This window comes from Podarcis bocagei, assembly GCF_964188305.1.
Source record: "Podarcis bocagei genome assembly, chromosome: W".
Classification (NCBI taxonomy): domain Eukaryota; kingdom Metazoa; phylum Chordata; class Lepidosauria; order Squamata; family Lacertidae; genus Podarcis; species Podarcis bocagei.
This window is the reverse complement of record NC_138131.1, coordinates 12,492,077-12,498,231: the sequence shown is the minus strand read 5'-3', so window position 1 is coordinate 12,498,231 and position 6,155 is coordinate 12,492,077.

Below are 6,155 nucleotides of genomic sequence, written 5' to 3'. Positions count from 1 at the left end.
GTTCAGAGCGTAACACGGAGTTGGCAATAAATCAGCTGTCACCCGTTTTCCTTATTGTCGGTCAGACTTGAGGGGCGCGGCATCGCAGGGAGCAAAACCCTCCGGACATCAAGATAACAAGGTAACAAGGTAGCAAAGGAGCTCTTTTTTTTAAAAGCAGCAAGCTAGAAGGACTATTAAACTACTTAAAAACTCTGGAGGAGTTAAAATATATTATAAAGGGAGTTTCAAAGGTTGGCTCAATGTCGAGCCTGTTTAAAAAGCAGATTTAGAACTTGCCTCAGATAACCTCCAGAACTCTGCAGCTAGTTCGGCGGCCATCTTCGCTCCCGGCCGCCCAAGTCTGTAAGTTCTTATAGCACAAAGGCAAATGTAGATTCCCCCCCCCCCAATTTTTTCTTTGTAGAAGGTTCTCACCTCCAAAATATATTTAGGGGTGTCCTTAAAAATCTGTATATGAGAATTTCCAATTTCCAAGGCCTTTTGGTAATTTAATTTCAGTATTTTGTCTCTTTCTTCCTTGGTTCTGAAAGTAATCAGGCAATCCCTCGGAGTCTTTCTGTTCTGTCTCCTGCCCAGTCTAAATGCTGTTGTTATCTTGAATTCTTCTTCCTCCAATTCCTCCTGCCAAAAGTCAGAAAACTCTTGTGTAAGGAACTCCACAAGGCTGTCTCCTTCACTTTCAGGAATCAATCTTAATTTCAAATTTCTCTCCTTTCTCTGTAATTCCATCAAAGACAAGGCCGCATCATGTTCATACACTTTTTTAGAGATCGGTTCTAATTTTTCCTGTGTCTCCTCAGCAATCTTTCTGGCATCCTCTGCGATTTTACGTGTTGCAGAGTTTTCTTCAATCAGTTTATTTATAGATTCTGTATTGGATGTCACACTTTTCGTATTCAAATCCAGCCTTGCTGTTAATTCTGTTAATTTTTGTGAATTTTCTGTACTCTGCTGTGTCAAAGCTTCCAGGGATTGATTCATCTTGAGTAACGCCTGTGTCATTGACTCCATGGAGACAGCCGTCACTTTTTCCTGCCCAGCTGCACCTGTCGGTGTTAAACTTGATATTGAGCCTCTTTTCTTTTGTTGTTGTTGCTGCTGTTTTGCTTTAGCTCTAGTAGTTATCTCCTCTGCTGGGCCACTCATGTCCCAAGGATATTTCAGGGTGTATAATTATATGCTGTTTTTCTGTTATTTTGTTTTGCACTTAATATAAAAATTGGGAAATTTGTGGAAGGGAATTTGGGTCGACCTTAGAAAAGGGTGTAAAGAATGAGTATTGATGTTTAAATTGAGGTTTATAAGTTAAAATTGGTTAATTAAGATGAACTAAGTATAATAATAATAAGGTAAAAGTTGGGGACAAGAACTTGCTGAGCTAATTATTGGAATTGGAATACAAGAAGGGGAGGTGTGGGGAAGTCAGGGGAAGATGTTAAGAAAATAAGGATTTGAAACTATACTTGTTATTTGTGCTTTTGTGTTTGTTTAAAACTTTAATAAAAATGTATTTTTTTAAAAAAAAGAAGAAGTATCATGAACAACATCTTAAAAGACGGAACCATGCCGGATTCTTGGAAAGACAGCCTTATTGCATTAATTCCAAAACAGGGAACGGACAATCTACTTATTAACAACTATAGGCCTATCGCACTTCTAAAGAACGATTATAAATTATATGCAAATATTTTAGCCGAAAGATCAAAAAAAGGCTTCCAGATGATGATGATACACAATGACCAAGCTGGCTTTTTGCCCGGGAGGCACATTTATAGCAACACTAGAAACATTATAAACTTATTAGCGTATTTAGACTTAAGAATAGAAAAGAAGGCAGTCTTAATGGCTATAGATGCAGAAAAACCTTTCGACAGGGTATCCTGGAAATTTATAAAATTTCTATTACACCATATGGATTTTGGTATACAGTATATAAAAGGGATTGAAGCAATATAATCAAAACAAAAAGCTAAAATCATAATCAATGGAAATTTATCACAGGAGTGTGAAATCAGTCAAGGGGTCAGACAAGGTCGCCCACTATCCCCCTTAATTTTCATATTAACATTGGAAGTTTTATGTCAACAAATTAGGGAAGAAAAAGAAATAAAAGGGATTGTGCTGGGAAATAGAAGTTACAAAATGAGGGCATTTGCTGACGATTTAATTATAACTACGGAGCAACCAAAACAGAGTTTAAGAAAGGCGTTGGAAATAATATATGGCTACGGTAAAGTTGCGGGGTTCAAAATGAATTTAAACAAGACAAAACTATTAGTTAAAAATATGTCGCCAGATGAAAAAGCATAATTAGAACAAATAATACACATTAAAATCTACTCCAAAATCAAGTATTTAGGATTATGGATAACACCAAAGAATATTAAGTTATATGAAGATAATTATACCAATTGTTGGAAAGATATCAAAAGACAGTTGGAGACATGGACAAGGTTAAATTTATCATTCCTGGGCCGCATTTCGGTAATTAAAATGATAGTTTTACCGAAGCTGCTCTTTCTATTCCAAACGATTCCAATTACAGGAAAGACCAGCAGTATCAACAAGTGGCAAAAAGAAATTTCTAAATTTTTGTGGAAGGGTAAAAGACCAAGAGTAAAGCACAAGATATTAATAGATACTGTAGAAAGAGGTGGCTACGGGTTACCGGATTTGAAGCTATATTACGAAGCCTCATGTCTTCTCTGGTTGAAAGATTGGGATTTATTAAAAAATTGGGATATTTTAGATCTAGAAGGTCATGACACCCTGTTGGGTTGAAATGAACGACAGACGAGTAGGTAGGTGTCATATGGGAGGCGTCTCTCGAGCAAGCCTCGGAGACTCCCTTTTATTGGATATTATACAGCGTTTGCCACGTGTGTGCTTGATGCTGATTGTTTAACATAAGTACAAAGCAAGGGTTCCATATAAGACATTAATTATTGCATCTAAGACATTAATCATAGACAGGTTAAAGGTTGGGAAAAGGAACGCAGAGTTTACACAGGCATGGTTTCGGACTGCCCGTACCAGAGTGGTACGAAAAGGAATGTACAAGGAGGGGTAAGTACAGATTGATATTGTAATGGGAATTGGGGTTGCTCGTGCGTTACGGATGCTGAAGTTCTAGGCAACGTTGCCTGGCTAAACCTTTCCCTGGCTGGACAGCCCTTCCTCCTTGGCTGTGTCAGTCTATGGCAGAATCCGTCAGTGGGCGTTTCCTGAATTTCTTCCAACATAAAAATTCCTTGACGCCCAGTCTCCGCCTAGCCTCCCTGCGCGGAAGCTTTCTGCGCAGAGTAGGCGTAGCCAGCTGAGGTCCTGGACTCTCCCCGCTGGTCTCTGTGGAAGAGTCTTGGAGCCCTCTCTCCGAAGTCCTTCCCTGGTCCCCTTCCTCCCCGGTGTCACGCTGATAACCTTCCCCAAAGGGAGTGTTCTCTCTCCCTCTGCTGGTCCCTTCTCCTGCATGGTCGGGGAGCCTTACCTCCACTCTTGGCTCCGATGGCAGTTCCCTGACATCCACCTCCCCCCAGAACCCCCCTCACCTCCGTCCCGTTCCTTTGGCCTAAATTCCTCCCTTCCCTCTGACGGCGATGCGGGAAATCCCCTGAAGGAGCTACCCCCATCCTCTGAAGATTCAAACATAGCTGTCCACAAGCTGCTATCTCTTTGTACCGGATCACCCTCCCAGTCCGATTCCTCACCCTCAGATTCCTCTCCTTCCTCCTTGTCAGAGGTTGGAAACCCCACAAACTCTTCTTCCTCATCTGTAGTGCCAAATTGCTCCTCCCAGAACCTCGCTACCGGTTTGGGCTTCCTTGGGAACCTGCTGTAAAACTCCCCCCTGAGATCCTCATCCCTGATGGTCTCCGCAGGAACCCACGTGTTTTCCGACTCAGGTTCCCCCTCCCAAGCCACCAAATACTCCACTTCCCCTCCTCTCAATCTTGAATCAAGTATTTCCGTGGCTTGACTGCTGAGTTCCCTCTCCTCTATGCGTGGGTGAGTGGGGGACCTCTCTCTCTCACCCCGGAAATTCCAGCCCCTCCCTGTACAGAGAGAGTAGGGACCTATGGAACACCGGGTGTAGTTTCATACTGGTCGGCAACTTGAGCCGAAAGGCCACTGGATTGACCTGCTGGGTTACCTCGAAAGGTCCCAGCCGCCTGGGCCGTAATTTCTTGCACCCTCCCTTGAAAGGTAACCCCTGGGTTGACAACCACACCCGGTCCCCCACCCGTATGGTTTCTCCTTCCCTGCGGTGCTTGTCTGCATGCCTCTTATACACTTCCTTGGCCCTTTCCAAGTTCATTTTAAGTTGTTGGTGTAAGGCTTCCATTTCTTCCACAAACTGCTCCGCTGCTGGCACACCCCACCTCTCCTCCCCACCCCGTGGGAAAGCCCTGGGATGATACCCGTAATTGGCCATGAACGGTGTCAGGGGCTCAGGAGCAGAGGTACAGGGGAGAGAGGAGATGGAGAGCGAAGGGGAAGGATCTGAGGGTAGCGTAGGGGAGTACGACAGTGACCCGAGAGATTCCATGAGCTTCTCCAGCGAATCAGAAGATTCCCAGAAGGAGGCGCCAATGGTCAGGGCAAGGGGGGTCCCAGGGGAGACACACCAGAAACAAGGGGCCAGCGGGGACTCCCAAAGCAGCAGCTGGAGATCAGGACCAGCTTCCCCACCAGAGCGTAGTGGGGGGGGGAAGAGTCCCAGGTGTCAGGGGCATCTTCTCCTCCAGCAGGGAGAGAATATGAGTCGGGACTGACCACGCCTCTGTCGGAGAGTGGGGGAACGGAGGGGAGGTCAGGTCCAGCTAGCCTCCCAGAAGGGGGAAGCAGTGACAGGAGCAGTGTAACGGTCAGGAGGAAGGTTGCCGGCTGGGTGCGCGCGCCAAGTTCGAATGTACAGGCGCGCGGGACAGCAGAAAACCCGGATGGGGAACCAGGTCCTAAAGCCCGCCGGAGGCAGGGGGGAGACTCAGGGGACTCAGCGTCAGAAGAGTCTAGGAAGGGCGAAACCCCAGCTGACAGGCGGACCCAGAGGAGGAAAGAGCAAAGGAAGAGGTGGAGCAAGGCTAGGGTCTTAAACTGGTGTCTGGGGGGAGGAGACTCAGACGGAGCTTCGGCGGTCTAGAGTTTCAGACGTAGAGCTGCACGCTGCTGATGTGAAAGACAAACTGAACTTCAATAAAGACTTTTGTATATAACAACGTACTGGCGTTGGTCCTTTGTGAGCTGGGACCTCGGGCAGCTCTGACAGTAAGCTCCGTCTCAAAAAAATTTTTTTTTGCGAGCTCACGAAGATAGGCAAAAATGACTACGGAGGAGCAGGTGGCAGCACTGCAAGAAGCAGTCACGAGGCTTTACGCAGAAGTAGCAACCTCCAGAAAGAGAGAAGAGGAAGCAGAAGCGCGCTGCCGAGATCTGCAAACCAGGTGGGAACGTTTGGGCAAAGAGGGGCTGCCAGGACCCAAGCCGGAGGGAATTGGCCTCGGCAAGAGGGGGGGCAGCATCGTAGCCCATTTCGACGGGAGCCTGCAGCAGTATCCCAACTTCAGAGCAGACATAGTTTTCGCGCTCAATTTGCTTCGGAAAGACTTTAGAGATGAGGAGGAGAAAGTGGGGTTCATAATCACTCATCTGCATGGGGAAGCTTAATCGTGGCTGCGCAGTTTATGGCGCGAAAATGATCCCGCCCTCCAAGATTCAAAAGCGTTTATCGAGGCTATGGACGCCTGTTTTAAATCAACGGTAGATGTGGATGTGGCCAGGAGGGAAATGCACGGGCTGCAGCAGCGCAAAGCCACGGTGAGACAATATCACTCCCGCTTTTTTGTGTTGGTAAATGTGCTGGGCTGGGAGAAGGACTCCGCTGCTGTGAGGGATCTGTTCTGGGAGGGGCTAAATGGACCCGTGAAAGATGAGCTGGCGAGGGGGGAGAGACCTACTACTACCACAGAAGTCGTCCAGAGAGCGCTGACGATAGGGGTACGCCTGGAAGAACGCCCTTGGAGCAGGGATGAGGGTCGTCTGGCACGCACACCGGCCAAAACACCTCCCTTCATACCCAGGGAAACAGGGCGCGCGCACTCCACGCCTCCACTGGAGGAGGGAGAAGAGCCAATGGAGATAGGTGGTGCCAAGGC